Source organism: Amblyomma maculatum, chromosome 7 (assembly GCF_055883805.1).
Source record: "Amblyomma maculatum isolate TAMU_Amacu chromosome 7, ASM5588380v1, whole genome shotgun sequence".
Classification (NCBI taxonomy): Eukaryota; Metazoa; Arthropoda; class Arachnida; order Ixodida; family Ixodidae; genus Amblyomma; species Amblyomma maculatum.
In genome coordinates, this window is record NC_139350.1 from 57,801,491 (window position 1) to 57,818,650 (window position 17,160).

At 48.1% G+C, this 17,160-nt stretch overlaps 1 protein-coding gene and 1 long non-coding RNA gene across 2 annotated transcripts in view; one reads left to right on the forward strand and one right to left on the reverse strand.

Moving 5' to 3' along the window:
• LOC146183323 (frequenin-1-like) overlaps window positions 1–17,160 on the reverse strand; it is a 398,108-nt gene that overhangs the window by 338,635 nt on the left and 42,313 nt on the right. The gene's annotated exons all lie outside the window — the stretch shown is intronic.
• Window positions 1–17,160, forward strand: part of LOC146183324 (uncharacterized) — a 96,280-nt gene that overhangs the window by 834 nt on the left and 78,286 nt on the right. The window contains exon 2 of the long non-coding RNA XR_014708484.1: window positions 15,684–15,772. This is a non-coding gene — a long non-coding RNA (uncharacterized LOC146183324). The remainder of the gene's footprint in view (window positions 1–15,683; window positions 15,773–17,160) is intronic.

Below are 17,160 nucleotides of genomic sequence, written 5' to 3' on the forward strand. Positions count from 1 at the left end.
GAAGTAAGGGGGAAGGCTATACCACCGAGGTAAATGTGCTTGCCGTCGTCTCTCTTGCCGCCTGGGTGGCGTCCCAACGACTGGCGACTATGGCAACCGGCGAGGCGGCTGGCGTCATCGTTGCGTAGCATCTGTTTCTAGGCGAGATTCCTACAGCCGAGCACCGATCACACACGAGATGCATTTGAGAACAGATATCGCTGCTTGATGGCTCGCAAACTAAAGTTATTTTCAAACTTTGGAAGAGCTACCTGATTGCTCGCCCCCCAGGACATTAGTGGATAGGGGAGCGCCTTCTGCGGAAGGCTCAAATAAATCGGAGCAGTCAGAGAACAAAAACTGAAACAAGAAGTTGGAAACAATGCCAGAAAACATTCAAGAAAGATCAGTGAGATTCATACGGCATATACGCGAGGGCTTTTCTACAGCATGCTACTTGATTGCACGCCTATGCAAAGAAATGGCAGAAGCCTTATTGCTCTTTTTATAATTCATTTATTGCGCAGATAGCACTTTTCCTTCAAGGAAATATGAACCACATAGCATGTCTTGTAGATGCGTAAATTTCCTTCAGGTGGCGATTTTGAGCTGAATGCGATTATCAGGTGGTTGTGGTCAGAGAATTGGATGCTCTTGGGTCACCTCCGAGACGCATGCTCGAAATTTTTCGAGTCGACAAAACTTGAAACGGGTGGCTAGGGTCCTGTGGGCTCGATTCCTATCTCACTGCTCCAGATGAAACGTGCTGTTTAAGGTGGCAACTCCTTACTACTCGACCATGCTCTCTGATCTCGTGACGCCGCACTACCCGCTGACCAACCACACGTCCGGCGACTTCCACAAAAAAATGAGAAATTGGCAGTAGCGCTCTATTACACATTCGACCTACCAGTTCCCGTCTACGCCCCCGCCAGCTGCAGTCAGCCAGAGAGATGCTCTTAACTTCTTGAGAATGCGATGCTTTCAATGTAAGGTGCAAGGTCACAGTGTTTGCCATGTGCCAACTACCACCTTCAAGAGGCGTGCTGGTGATTTTCCGAGGCAGCGAAGCTAGACGTTCGACGCCGAAGCGCATTTTTTTCGGCATGGTTGTGCTAACGCACTCTCTTTAACTCGTCTAAAATACGGTAAAAAATTGTTAAACCAGGCTAGCGCAGCAGCTGAAAGAAAAAAAATATGAGCGCTACTAAAAAAAAATCACAAGGGTTCAACGCTGATGAACCAAATATTGAGCGAAAGCATTAGCCGCGGGTGACTGAGCGTTCTTCTTTTTCTATTTTTCTTCTTCCTCAGCCCACATATAAAGCCCAGCTTTAACCAAGCCGTATGAACGTGCCTTAGTGGCCTATAGGGGTAACGTGAATGCCAGGGTCCTAGCAGGCTGATTCCGACATAACCGTCCCATGTGAAACGAGAGACCCAGGTTGGCAGCTTCTGCCAGCCCGTGTGTCACGTGAAGTGTGACGTCACAGCGTCACGTGGGTAAGACGTAACTGCGGCCGGGTCACGCGAAAGCTTGAAAGTGCGAGTAGTATGGCTTTCGCAATAAAAGGAAAATCCAAGCTCTGAGAAGCTATTGCTTCAGAGGTCAAGGGATACACCCCGCGCATAGCGACGGCCACGCCACTGGTGGCGGAGTTGATAAGTGAATCCGGGTGCGAGCCGGCCGCGTCGCCTGCTAGCCGTGTGTTTCTATACAGTCATCGCGTCTTGAATTTGGTTTCCCATGCACTTTGCATCGTTGCATAAATTGCCTCAGCTGCCAATGCACTGTGATCTAAAGGGCATCTCTAGCAATACGTTTTCCTTCGGTAAATGTTCGAAAGCTATAGCAAATGTGGTGTAGTTTGTAATTATTCTACCCAGATACGTAGGCGATATGATCGACCTGGGGCTAACTGTTTGAGTTCCCTTCGCGTTATGAACCGCTTATACTTACCCTCTTATATTTTGATATGAAAGCGTATGAATAGAATATATGCGCGTCATTGTGAACTTTCTGACGGTCGCTACCATTCGCTTTTAGGCATAGAGGAAGCAAAATGTCTTGATTACTGAGTAAACCAGTAATAGTTCATTTATTTAGGACAGTGCTGCATATTTTTGTGGCTTTAATTTTTCAAGTCATTTCATGGGCTTTGGGTGCGAAGTATAGACGGATATGATGGGTACGAGAGATAATGAGTTAAAATCAGTGCTCCAAGCCCATGGTACATGTATTCAATGGTTTAAGAGTGCTACTCGTTAAGAGTCGCATGTCTAAATATTTTGCCCTCTTACCTAAGCCGGTAAGCTTTACGAAGCGTAGAATTTATTGAAGGCTGTGGTTATGGAACGTGTCATCGCCCCGATGCAATCCATCGTCATGACTATCCCGTGGGGGATGCTTTAAATATGGGGACACTTAATAAGCATAATATATTAAGATCAGAAAGCGATTACGTTGTCGGACACCGTTCGTGTCCCTGTAGGTATACCGTTATTCAGTTTGAACCCGCGAGCCTTCGCGATATGAGCATGTGTCTGTCTAGCAACACGAAAGTCCTAGGTTCGAATTCCACCCCACTCGAAGTTAACTCAGTTTTCAATTCTGCTCAATTATCTTTCTTTCGTTACGGAACTTGCTTAAAAAATTTAACGTCAATCTGAGCATTTAAACTGCTCCTGAATTTTCCATCGGGACTTTTTGTTCTTTGACAAAGAAAATGACGATGACATCGCGTGACGTGAAATGTGTCACATATTGGGTCGAGGCGCATCACCATTGGCCTATATGAAAAGAGCGTACAAAGCAAGGGAAGGGTAAATAAAAAAGAAAAATAAAACACCACATATTCTGTTGAAGGAAATGATCAGTTGGTGCAGCATACCCACAACAAAGCCAGGCTCAAATTTGCAACTTGTAATTTAGCATTTGTTTGTAAGAAGCACGCGGCGCGTTTACGCGTTAGTTTCTCCCAAGTGGCTGTAGCTGCATAAATGTTTTTGCTCCTGCACAATGAGATACCTTAATTAAATGCTTCAGACTCCGCAGAAAAATCGGCATGAACTTGAAGAAAAAAATCAAAAATCGCCGCCACGAATGTCGGCATTTCTCGCAGCGACACATAAGCAGCGGCTACTCGCATCACAGAAGGAATTTTGTAAACAACCGCTAGACGGCTTTCAGAGGCGTCCCTATAACTATAGCGGTGCACGGGGCGTATCAGCATCCGAGCAACCTTTCATAGCATTCCGATAGAGAGAAGGATGAAGACAGCTCCTTACACTGCGCGCCGCACGCGGCCACGCGTCGATGTTCGACGCTAGCCATCAAGCAAACGTGCTGTCCTTCGAAGCGTTCCCAAACTCCGAGCTCTACACCGCTGGACAACAGCGACTCCGTGTTGTCTTCCGGCCATCCTCAAGAAGGCGGCATTTCAGCGACCTCCTAATCGCAACTGGCTTTGAAAGAAGGCTTCGCAGAAGTCAACTTTGTCGCCCAGCACAGCAGCGGGCCCCTCCGATCCGCTGTATTCTGGGGCGATCCGTAAGCCTCCCTCAGGCGGAACGAGCCTGGTGTACTGGAGCCGACAGTTGCACATCCTGCTGCGTTTACTCTACACTGCCCTTGCAGGCTTGAGCTCCGACTTCCGAGGTCACTCTGGAACGGCCCATTCGTGCTCTGTGCGAGGCTATTGCGGAGCGAGTAGCTGTCTGACTTCTACAAGATGTTTGCTCTCCGTACTGGAACAGCAAGAGTTCCTCGTTTCAACGGCGCAATGCAAGGTGAGCGTTTTGCGCCTCGTACAGGGCCTGGGATGCTGCCTCAAGTTTGTACTGAAAATGTGTTCTGTTTGTATGGTTTCGCAGTGCGAGGTGTCTCGCGCTGAAGACCACGATGATCAGCGTGAACCAATGGAGGAGACCGGGGTCAACGCCGTGCAAAACGCCATTCTCGTCTGCTTCTGGCGAGTGGTACTTGCTTCTTAAGGTTCGACCCGTCAGACTGACGATGTCGAACTCTTCGCCTAGCGGATGCCGGACTGCCCCTTCTGGCTACAGCCTCAGAAGCACCAGCTTCTGACCTTGCTACTACAAAAAGGCAGAACTGGTGGACCTTCGTCAAGCCGTGGGCTAGACTTGAGCTCGACTCCTCCGTAGCTCTTCAGGCGGTCCTTTGCGAGCAGCTGGAGCGCTTTACCCCCCTGACTTCACATCGTCGACGACGTTGGAGAGTTATCTAAAGCTTCGATGTTCACGATGTGGAGCGCGTGGAGCATCAAGCTTCGGTGGCGTTAAGCGAGATGGAGATCTTGGGCGTCATCTCAGTTCCACCGTGGTCGCCACCACTATACCTCCGTAAAGCCTATGTGCCTGTTGGTGTCTTTGGAGTCCTTAGGAGGCTGTGGTAGTGCTCCAGAACTCGAGGCATGAGTTTGCAACGGCTACCAAGACTGGCCACTTGGTAGGATGTCTGGGCATTGAAGACATCATTGCAAGCTCTATGCCGGGAGCTGGTCATGTAGAACTACTGCATGGGTAACTGTCGCTGTCGTGCATACTCAGTACCGCCGACAGATGCGGTGTGGTATTTTGTAACGTGATTATACACAGTAATACGCCATTGTTGTGGACGAAATGTTATTTGCAATAGGACATCGTTTTTTTTCTTGTAGTTATCTATATGTACAGAGCGTGACTATATAACGTGGTGCCATATAAATACCACCTTATTTAGCCTATCTTTGCGTTTTCTTTTCGTCGTGCTGCTTTGTCTGTCAACGAGACAGCAGTCAACGTGGGCAGTGAAGCGTGGAAAGGGGTAAGCACTCACATCTACGTAGGGTAGACAGCGCATATCCGGACCGCGAAAGTAAAATAACAAAGGTAAAAATGGAATGAAGATTGTTTTTTCGTTAATCTCAGGTCATGAATGGCAGTTTACCAGTATTCCTCATTATAGAAGCATATAATATTTGCATCTTCCGAGTAATATGGGCTATCGGGCGCTGTCAAAGCAGGGTTGTACCTAAATTGGCAGCGCAGTGAGCCGTGCACTATATGGAGGAAAAAAAAAAGCTTTAACGTACGAGACAGACTGCAGAGTGGATCAGTGAACCAAAACAGGTTATAGACATAACAGTTAAATAAATGGACACTGACATCGCGTACGTGGTACGGAAGGAAGATAACTGATGTTGGTAAGGGTAACGGACCCAGACAACAAGAGTAGGCAAGCACACCATTTGGCAGACGAGATTAGGTAGTCTACGGTCGTAATACGGCTGCAGATGGCATGGGACATATGGAACATTGAGATACGAAAGAAGCCTTTGTTCTGAAGTGGAAAAGTCATGCTAATGTGTATATAATTACTCGACTGGTTAATGAAAGCCATCCCTCTAAAAGGCTCAAGAAGGCACGGTCTTATCAAATAACTTCTAGCGACGGTGCATCGGCAAACGTTTCTTGCTGGTTTTCTACAAAACTGCATGAAAAATTTAAGGTGACCGCTTATTCCGCACCTAATACTCTGATTTTGTCATTGCACACCTCTGCAAGAGTCTTATTAAGCGGTGATGTATACACTTTTTGAATTCTGTCTAAGCGTACCTTGTGTGTCTACAGTTCCGCTTTTACGCCAGCTATTCTAAACAGCAGGTAATAATCTATATTTATTTCTTTTTTCTCGCTTATTCCATTACACACTAGAGAAAATAGACATTTAGATTTATATGAAGTTGCCAACATCGAGGTATGTGATCAAATTTTTTGTGATGGTTTTTAACCGCAGGTCGAAGTCTACCTGTAACGCCACCACGTTGGGTCGGTTGAGGGTCTTCCTCTAGGCTTATGGAAATTATGAATGCTTGGCTTGCATCCGATTACAGCAAAAGAAATGGAATGCTTTACTAATGACAGTGTCTTAGAAGGCTGCTTTCCACCATGTATCGCAATCTTGCCGCACTACCCAGAAATATGTGCAGCAGCTGAAGTGATCACGACAAGCATCAGTGAGGCAACAGTGCATACCGACTAGATATTGGCCGATAACGAAGAAGCAAGCGAAGATATTTTTTTTACGAGTCCTATACCCCTGAATCGGGGCTGAAGAAAGCGCAAATTTTTTTTTTTTTCCTTTTCCGAGGGAAACGTAGCTCTGGTCGAGCCGTTATTTGATAAGCGTCTTGGCTCTCTTCAATATGAAACGTCTTGACAAGGTTCGTTCTGAAAACTTTATTTCTACGGTATTATAGCCAGCCTTATTTCTGAAATGGTGCCTAAAAATTATTACCATGGGAGTAAGCAGAACAGCGATTAAAATACATGTCTTCAATCAAGGGCACCACAGCGTTTCGAAGGAATAATCAAGTTTGAGTAGCAGGCTTGTTTCAGAAGCGCCAATATAAGAGCCTTTCCTTTCATGTCCTCGTTTCGGGAGTACGCATGTAAGCGATAAACATTGTATGGGAGCTCGCCTTTACTGCATTTCATGGTATCACCCTAAAGTACTGATTGGTATCGAAATGAGCACACAAAACGACAGACCCTGCCCGGTCGATTCCTACTTGCGTCGGCCATTTCTTCGCAGTGATCAGATTAAGAAGGCTATACTGACCATCCCAACTAAGCACTCTAGAGGATCAATGGAGCAGAGGCGCATTTTGCATCCCTCGGTGACGGGGCTACTGACGCCTTCGTTATTGCCGTCTTCTGGGTTCAAACCTTTCACCAACCGATGCGCTAAATCGTAGAATATCTCTAACAAGAATAAACAAGGTAAAAAAAATGCTGTCTAAAAGCCTCGAGTTTTTTTGTTTTTTTAAGTCACAAAGCTGTAAGTATATTACCGGAAACGAAAATACTGTAAGCACTGTGAGTGACCTTCATCTTCATCTCAGCGTAATCATCATCGGCCTTCGGGTCGTGCGAAGAAGACGAAGTGTTGCTAAGCTGTGGCTAGTCGGTAGCTGCTGCTTCGGCCTACCTGAAGTAAAAAGGTGAATTTGCTGGTGCGTTCTTCTGCCTCACAAGTGGTGGAGGTGACTCCTGATCCCAGCGTCCTCAACGCGGCACCCCCTGGAGCTCCGTTCCGGTCGTGTTCTTGGCGGCACATCAACCGCCATGGCGCAGTCACATCCCCCTGCTCTCATCGTTCCGGCGCCTGTAGCTACCGATGGGCATCCCACGGCTGCCCATGCCACCTCTGCACCACTGACGTCCCAAGGTGCACTTGCTCAGCACCATTTGACCCACCCAACTTGGTCAGTTACCTCACGTCAGCGCGACCCTCCGGTTTTCGCCGGTCTCCGCGGTGACGACGTCGAAGACTGGCTACAGCAGTACGATAGGGTGAGCGCTTTTAACGGTTGGGACGCTTCTATGAAGCTACTCAACGTCTCATTCTACCTGAGTGACGTGGCTAAGACGTGGTTCCTCAACCATGAGGACGCCATTCCTGACTGGCCTCAATTCACGACACAGATCCGCCAGATATTTGGAACTGTGGGTGCTGGTCCGGCCTCTTTTCAAAAGAAGCTAGAGACCCGTGTGCAGCTTCCAGGAGAGACATACACATCCTACATTGAGGACGTACTCGCCCTTTGCCGGCGAGTTAACAATGGCATGGTCGAGGCTGAACGTGTCGGACATATTTTAAAAGGAATTGGCTCTTTTGCCTACGCAGCTCTAGCTGCCCAAAATCCCGTCACGGTGGCAGACATTCGTGCCACTTGCCAGCGACTTGACTATCTACAGTCGCGCCGCCTCAACAACACCTGGGATCCGAGCCAAATTCCCGAAACTGATCTGCGCACCATCATACGATCTATAATACGGGAAGAGCTCCACAATGATATTTCGTCGGTTCCTGCCTTCTCACGCCCACCTGCTCAATCTACTGGGTTGCGTGGCATTATCAAGGAGGAGCTTACTTCACTCCATCGTCCCATGGCTACAGAACCACCAGCTCCGACGTATGCTCCGAACGTTCCGACGTATGCTGAAGTCACTGCGGCTCCTCCTCCTTGTCCTCCTGTCCATCACGCGCCTGTCCCACCCAGCCTCGCCGCCCTGTCCCCGCGACCACCGGTGTATGGTAATTGGCGGCCTCTCCCACCTCGTCCAGTATGTTTCTACTGCGGAATCCGCGGCCATGTAACACGCGTTTGTCGCCGACGACTGCGAGATGAGCGCGCGAGCTATGGGTACGTTCGACGTGACGACGCCTACCAGCTTCCTCCTCGCCAGTACTACACCGATAATGACCTCCGTCCCTCTTCCTCCCCGTCGACTTCTCCTGACCGGTCTAGGACAGCACGGCCATCGCGTCGTCGCTCCCCGTCACCCTTTCGCCGGACTTCGTCGCCCCTTCGCCCTCCATCTTCAGCTTCTGCCCGCCAAACGGAAAACTAACCTGTGCAGTTTCCGGAGGTAAAACTGCACCGCCTGTCGTCTCTCCAATTCCTCCTCTGCTCCCATCAAACATGTTGACTGTATTCCTTGAGGGACATGAACTGGAAGCTTTAATTGATACCGGCGCCGCTATTTCTATTATGAAACTTGACTTGTGTTTAAAACTGCGAAAGGTGCGCACACCTTATACCGGTCCTCCTTTACGTGCTGCAAATGGACAGAATATTAACCCTTGTGGAGCGTGTACAGCCCGAGTCACCATTGATGGCATCTTGCACTTCATTGAGTTTGCTGTCCTATCCTCCTGTGTCCATCAACTCATCTTCGGCTGGGATTTCCTCCAAAACGCCTCAGCAGTCATTACGTGTTCCCCTCCCACTATTGAAGTCACTGAATGCAACATTCTTGCCGATAGAGAACCACTTTCTTCCCGTGTAGTTATGCTTGCCGATCACGTCCTCTATCCGGGCAACGAAGATATTCTATCTGTGACTTCTGACGCCGTCACCGATGGCGACGTCCTGATTACACCCAGCCCTCGTCTCCTGTCAAGAGGTATTATCATCATCGTGTCCCTTCTTCGCTTCTCCAGCGGTTCTTCTCTTCTCGCCGCATTCAACACCACATCAGAGCCCATTCTTCTGCGACGCGACTCTACTGTTGCATCAATTGCTTCCGCCCAGCCTGTCACACTTCTTCCCATTTCCACCTCCGATCGCTCTGATTCATCCCCTGCCTCGCTCAGTGCAGCACTTCGCCACACGATCAGCACCGACCTGACAACAGACCAGACAGACGCATTGCTCGCTGTATTGAACAAGCACGCAGACTCGTTCGACGTCAATTCCGGCACACTGGGTCAAACCGCTGCAGCAACGCATCGCATACTCACCGACGGATCAAGCATAGTTAGACGCCGGCCTTATCGTGTTTCCCCAACCGAGCGCAAAGTTATTCAGGAAAATGTTGCTGACATGCTTGCACGCAACATCATACGCCCATCGTCTAGTTCCTGGTCATCGCCTGTTGTGCTAGTGCAAAAAAAAGACGGTTCGGTTCGTTTTTGTGTAGATTACCGTGCTCTAAACAGAATAACTCGTAAGGATGTGTATCCCCTCCCTCGAATTGACGACGCCCTCGATTGTTTGCAAGGTGCCCAATTTTTCTCCAGCCTTGACTTAAGATCAGGCTACTGGCAGATCCCCATGAATGAAGATGATAAAGAGAAGACCGCCTTTGCAACACCGGACGGTTTATACGAATTCAATGTAATGCCTTTTGGACTCTGCAACGCTCCTGCTACATTCGAGCGTATGATTGACACAGTTCTCCGCGGCCTCAAATGGAAAACATGTCTCTGTTACTTAGATGACATCGTCATTTTTTCTTCGTCATTTCCTGATCACCTTACTCGTCTCGATGAAGTTTTGACAGCACTTTCCAGCGCTGGCCTACAGCTAAACACGAAGAAATGCCGTTTTGCATCAAAATCCATTAAAGTTCTTGGCCATCTCGTAAGCAGCGAAGGAATTAAGCCTGACCCTGAAAAAATCGCTGCTGCGCTGCACTTTCCCCGTCCAACTCGGGTCAAAGATCTCCGCAGTTTCCTCGGCTTGGCATCATACTTCCGCAGATTCATCCGCAATTTCGCCTCTATTGCCTCACCTTTACATGCGCTTCTTCACAACGACACGCCTTTCATCTGGTCTCCTGCTTGCGAAGAAGCATTTGAAACTCTGAAGCGTGCTCTGACTTCGGGTCCCGTCCTCTGCCATTTTGATGATAAAGCACCGACAATTTTGCACACCGACGCCAGTAGCCATGGCATTGGCGCTGTCCTTCTGCAACGCCAAAACACCTCTACAGAAAATGTTGTTGCCTATGCGAGCCGAACTCTGACTTCTGCGGAACAAAACTACACTATTACCGAACAAGAATGTCTCGCCGTCGTCTGGGCTGTTCAGAAGTTTCGTCCTTACCTGTACGGCCGTCACTTCACAGTCGTCACTGACCACCACGCCCTATGCTGGTTATCCACTTTGAAAAATCTGTCCGGTCGTCTCGGGCGGTGGATCCTCCGCCTTCAAGAGTACGACTTTACTGTCACTTACAAATCGGGCAAGAAGCACAAGGACGCCGACGCTCTCTCTCGTTGCCCTATTGCTTTGCCGTCACAACCCATGTCCTCGCATTCCTCTCCTGTCCCAACGGAGTCAAGCCATTTAAACCCTACAGTTATGCAGTCTTTGAGCGCCGCCTCTATTGCTCCCATGCCAGATATACCCTGCAATCTTGCTCACCACCAGAGTGCTGACCCTTACTGTCAAAAGCTGATTGATAGTCTCAGCGGTGTTATTAGACCTCCAAATGCCCGTCTCCGTCGTCGGCTCAAAAATTTCAAGTTACAGGATGGCACATTATTTTGGCACAACTACAGCCCACTGGGCCACACATGGGTTCCCGTAATTCCTTCTTCCCTGCGTCCTCAAGTTCTACAAGCCTTTCACGACGACCCCACCGCAGGTCACCTTGGGTACCACAAAACCTACGACCGCATCAAACGTCGTTTCTTCTGGCCTGGCCTTTCAACCTCAGTATTAAAATACGTAGCGTCTTGCATCCCTTGTCAACGACGCAAGCGGTCTACGTCGCCTCCTGCCGGTCTCTTGCAACCTCTCCCATGTCCTTCCACACCTTTCGAAGTCGTCGGAATCGACTTGTATGGACCCCTGCCCTTGACTCCAGCTGGCAACCGCTGGGTCGTTACTGCCGTTGACCACCTCACCCGATACGCTGAAACCGCAGCACTTCCTTCCGGCTCCGCTTCCGAAATCGCCAACTTCTTCCTCCACACCATACTTCTTCGCCACGGCGCCCCTCGCCTCCTCCTTAGCGATCGTGGCAAGTCGTTCCTCTCCACCGTCCTCGCCGCAGTGCTTCATGCTTCAGGCACGGTGCATAAAACTACATCTCCTTACCACCCTCAGACCAATGGCCTCACGGAACGCTTTCATCGCACCCTTTCTGATATGCTATCCACCTACATTCACCCTCAGCACAACAACTGGGACTCTTTACTCCCCTTTGTAACCTTCGCCTACAACACTGCCGTTCAACGAACCACCACCTACTCTCCGTTTTTTCTTGTTTATGCCCGCCATCCTACCTTCTCCCTCCAAGCATCTTTCTTCACAGCTTCTACTCCTTCTGCCGCGCCTTCCCACGAACAGTTCGTGTCTCGTATCGCCCACTGCCGTGATCGTGCCCGCCTTCAAACTGAAGCCACTCAAGCTTCCAGGAAAAGCACGTATGATGCGACTCATCGCTCAGTGTCTTTCCGCCCTGGAGACGAAGTGCTACTCTGGACACCTACTCGCATCCCCGGCCTGTGTGAAAAGTTTCTGAGCCGTTTTATTGGCCCGTACACGGTTCTGGAACAAACTTCCCCTGTAAACTATCTCATCACACCTGCATCGCCTGTTCGCGATCGCCGGTGTCGCGGCACCGAGATTGTGCACGTGTCGCGCTTGAAACCCTTTAACCGCCGACCTTAAGATTTAATTTGCGACCAGGATGGTCGCTTTCGTTCGAGAGGGGGAATGTTGTAAGCACTGTGAGTGACCTTCATCTTCATCTCAGCGTAATCATCATCGGTCTTCGGGTCGTGCGAAGAAGACGAAGTGTTGCTAAGCTGTGGCTAGTCGGTAGCTGCTGCTTCGGCCTACCTGAAGTAAAAAGGTGAATTTGCTGGTGCGTTCTTCTGCCTCACAATACTTATTTTTCTTGCTAAATTAGGTCAGAAAAATACCAGAGAATCGTACCATATTGTTCTAGTATATGTATATTGAGGGTATATTTCGACCACCTGGGGATCTTCAACGCGCGCTCACATCGCACAGCACACGCACGCCTCTTCGTTTCGCCTCCATCGAAACACAGCCGCCGGCAGTCGGGGTCGATGGTTGCAATTCTAAAATGGCTGATATATTTCTTGAAGAGAATAGTTTATTAAAGAACTGTATTATTTGAAACACATGCGAATAATATTTGACAGTACAAATGTAATGCCAGGGGGCGACAGAAAGTTAGGCGGGCGGATGAGGTGAAGAAGTTCGCAGGGGTCAAACGGATGCAGGCAGCACAAGACCGGGTTAATCGGAGAAATATGGGAGAGGCCTTCGCCCTGCAGTGGGTATAGTCAGGCTGATGATGATGATGATGTTGCTTAATCATTTTCGTCCCAGGCATAGCGTCATGTTTTGTATGAGCATTGAGGGGTGTTGGAGGTTCCCGCGCGAGGCTATGTTGTTGTGAGGTGATGACCCCATCGACCAATCAGTAGTTTCTTGCCAAGATGCCTGCACACCGACGGAACAACGCCGGGTTTGCTGAACGGATGTCCCTATAGCCGTAGCTTCGAAACAAGAACGAAGCATTCAAAGATCGTCCTGTTTTTTGTTATTACTGTTTACTTTAAGCGGCGGTGTCGGGAGAAAAAACATGTTTAAAATTTCATCTCCATCCATCTCGTTACATATTCAAGAAAGCTCAGTTCAGCATGAAGCTCTTTCTTGGTGTCATGCGGATGTTGCATATAGCACTACGCCTGAGAGCAATGTATGGTTTCCAGGCTACAGTGATAACGTTTCGTTCTTTGCCAGGAAAACATACAAAAAATCACTGCACGTGCGTCCTGGCGATTCTGCTTATACTTCATTTCAGAAGTTGTTTGCAGCACTCATAAATACAAGGCGACTTGTGCCAGTCGGAATGACGGCCGCAGTGTGGTGGTGCCCCTATGATATTGCTACACTGTGGCGAGGTCGACAGGCGCCTAGGCAAACGGACAATTAGTGTGCGCCGTCTCGATCGCCCCAGTACGCTTTTACCTTTCGTAGAGCCGTAAGCATTCTGAAACGGAGACGTGGTACCGGATTAAAATTCCGCATGTGATGACGTCCAGGTATAACACACAAGTGGCAACGAGCGAAGAGTCATCACCGTTTCCTGTAACTTCACATTCTCGTCAGTCGAATAGCCGTAAAGAGGAGTGGTCTCTCGTCAGGGAGTAGCTGCATGCCGGATTGAGCATGCCGCTCCTCCCCGATGTGGAAGATTGGGCTGAACATTTATTCGCGCATATATCAGGATACACTCGCATTATCTAAATCGAACACTGGAATTATCTCGGAATGCCACTTCCTCTACGTTTTCAATGTAAGACATACACGCTAGGTGTTGTGAACGAAAAGTGATTATTGAGATTCATTTAAAAGATAATTTATTATTGACTCCATGAGGAACATTTTTATGATACTTTCAGCGCGCCGGGCCACATAACAGATTTACAAGAGCGACTTTTCCGTACTGCTCCTGACATATATGAAAAAATCGGTAGCAGTCCATTTGGAACACATTGTAAGTTCCTACTTTAAAATTAATTTCTATGTGCACAAATAGATGAGCATATTTTACTGGGCTACATAATCACTGGCCTGAGTAAGATACGGGCATTTCCAATACTTTTTGTCTCTTGCGTTCTTTCTTCTTGTGCTGCATGCACTTTCTGGATCTGTATTCAATGTGGCAGGCATTCATGTTTACCAGCTTGTGTGTGTTTTGTATGTTGCATTATTTTTTTCCATGGTACGAACAAATGATGCCCATGTGTTATATTTTTGTGCGTTGTCTATCGCGTTCAGTTGTTTTTAGAAGGTCGACTGTTAAAAACATGAGAAGGGTTCAACGCTGCTGAACCGAATGGGGCGTGACCGAGTGTCCTTCTTCTTCTCGTACCTACGCCTCTTTACGAAGTAGCTGCGGCCACCCGAGGTCTCGCCTTGACTGCCGTAGTGTTGCTTTTTCAACAAAACAAAGTTTCCGTAACATGAATGCTCATTCTGTTGTTGCACCATACAGCACTCGTACTTTCCAACTTGTCAGCCGTGGACTGATAGTCACCTAGCATATGGATCATCTATATTTCGCCTTTTCTGATGAAATAATTGTTTTGTTATCCTATTTCAGAACTCAAAGGCTAACTGCACCTGTCAGCGCCCAAATACTTTATGTACAACGTTTGTAGATGCGGGCTGTCTTTTTCTCCTCCTATTCATCATCATCATCATCAGCCTGACTATACCCACTGCAGGGCGAAGGCCTCTCCCATATTCCCCCACTTAACCCGGTTCTGTGCTCGCTGCATCCACTTGACCCCCGCGAACTTCTTAACCTCATCCGCCCACCTAACTTTCTGCCGCCCCCTGCTACGCTTTCCTTCCCTTGGAATCCAGTTTGTTACCCTAAGCTACTATCGGTTATCCTCTCTTCGCACTACATGTCCTGCCCATGCCCATTTCTTCTTTTTAATTTCCACTACACTGTCGGTAACTTGAGTTATTTCTGTGACCCACTCTGCACGCTTCCTATCTCTTAATGTTACCCCTACCATTTTTCGTTCCATAGCCCTCTGGGTTGTCCTCAACTTAAGTAGAACTCTCTTGGTTAGCCTCCACGTTTCAGCCCCATAGGTTAGTACAGGCAAGATCCAACTGTTGTATACTTTCCTAATAAACGCTGCTTTTTGTGATGCACCCTGCGGGGCCACGAGCTTGATTGAAATTCAATCAGCTCGTCTGATTGTGCCTCGTAGGCCAGCACTTTGCATTCGCTCAAATATGAATAAAATGGGCGATGAAAGTCGATGTGCTTTACTTGTAGCTCGTGCTGCCTCAGGTATTTAGGCAGCAAGTACGCAGATTTGAACAGAAGAATGCATTCGACGTGATGTCTTTTCGCTGCGGTGACACGCATTTGCAAGCGGCACTGATGTTTTATAAACATTCACCCAGTACAGAGTTGGCCAGATGTGTTTTCCTCTCAAATGCACTCGTAAAAACCGTTTGCAGAATGATGATCTGTGTCCTGGAGTTTTCTTCCATCTCAAGGCTTTTAAAGTGCACTTAAAGGAATTTCATGACGCCGTCAGGGTTCATCGCGGAAAATGGACCTTCCGAGCGAGGGAAGTGGTATATGCCGACAAAGACGACGATGAAAAAGGAATTTCGCCCTTCAAATGTTGCCAAGGCACCAGTCTGTGTTCATGAGTAGAAGCTGGGAAGCAATGTTTTTTATTCTTTTCAAAATCGTTCGCAACACGAGGTGACGACGAGACAGCTCGTGTATACTGCGCCTTGGTCTCTACTTTTGCGGCTACCTATAGCCAGAGCTGGCTGGCATCAACGACGCGTGCATTTCATTTTGCTTTCTTTTCTTTTTCTTTACAGTATTTCTCATGCATGAAGAAAAGCAGGTGTGACTCGTGTCTATGCGTTCGAGAAAGCTTTTGGCTGGAGAAGCGTCTATTGGATAAAGGGTGAGTTTTAGGAGGAACGGGAACGCGAATGCAAGCGAGAGCTTGGGGCTTTTGTAGCGTGGATGAGAGGTTTGCGAGCCGGTCGGGTAGGACTTTCGATAGGCGAGGGTCGTAGGTTTGAGAAACCTCAGACAGGTGAGCTTTCGATGGAGCCCGGTTTAGCCTAGATTCGCCACCGAACGTGGTAAACTCACTATATTATATAATCGACATTCTTTGCAATAAATGTCCTAACACTCTGTCTCATTAACGTCAGAGCGTGTCCAGTGCCCACTTTGGTGAGCAAATAGCCAAAATACCGTCGGAAATACTGGATACTCCTCACATTAGACAGCCAGATGAGGATTATTATTGTACAACCAAGCTTGAACGTATGCTGTCGTAGATTTACAGATGGTACGTAACGCCTGCGCGCACTTCCAGCGAGACAGCGGGCACGGTCGTAACCGCGCATACCTGTGTGTGATAATCAGTACTGAAGGGACAACTTATAGGCTCAGAACGAGGCGGCGTCGATCGATAATACCATACCAAGACATACCATATATAGAACTAGATCGGTTTAGAAGAATAAACCTTCACGCATGGGTTCCTTACACCTTTCAAAATCAAGGATTTATAGAACATGATAGTGATTGTGCCCATCTCGTATGATTACACTACGCGCAGGGAAAAAAAAAAAAAAAACTGCCGAGGTTTAACGCGGCTAAACGCAGTGTAACATGCAAAATCTCTAGTTTCGCGTATATAGCTCATCTGCTTAGACAGATGGTAGTAGATGTATTTGTAGCGGTCTTTCCATCGGCTGTTGTTGACGCCGCTCTGCGCTGCTTAACTTAGCCTCCGTCGCATGCCGCGAAAAAGCAGGCGCACACGAAACATCCCGCAACTTTATACTGTTAAAACACTTTGCATTTCCATCACTATTGACATCAGACGCGCGTTTATTGTGAGCAAACAGTGACACAAATAACATTACGACAGGTTACGTCACACAAACATTCACCGAATTGATACCACGGCCTTGTCGCCTGCTAACGGCCACCTGTTAGAAGAGTTCTGAATGGCGGTGGATTCAGACATACCTCGTGCTTTAATGCGAAAGCATTTCTTGCCTTATCAGTGAATCGCATTCACGACGGGAGTCGAACCACCATCCTTCAGTGTCCTAGCCGAGCGCGCTTACCACTATACGTTTAGCTCTTGCGAACGCGTCCATAATTCTACTTGCGCAGTAGAATGTTGAGGGAAATAAACAAATGCAAGTATAAAAAGTGAGATAGTAAACAAAAATGAAACAAAAATAGACAATAAAAATTATACACATAAATATAAAAATGACGACGTGATCAGCGTCGCAAGAGCACTAGCAACTGTGGTCAAGCGTT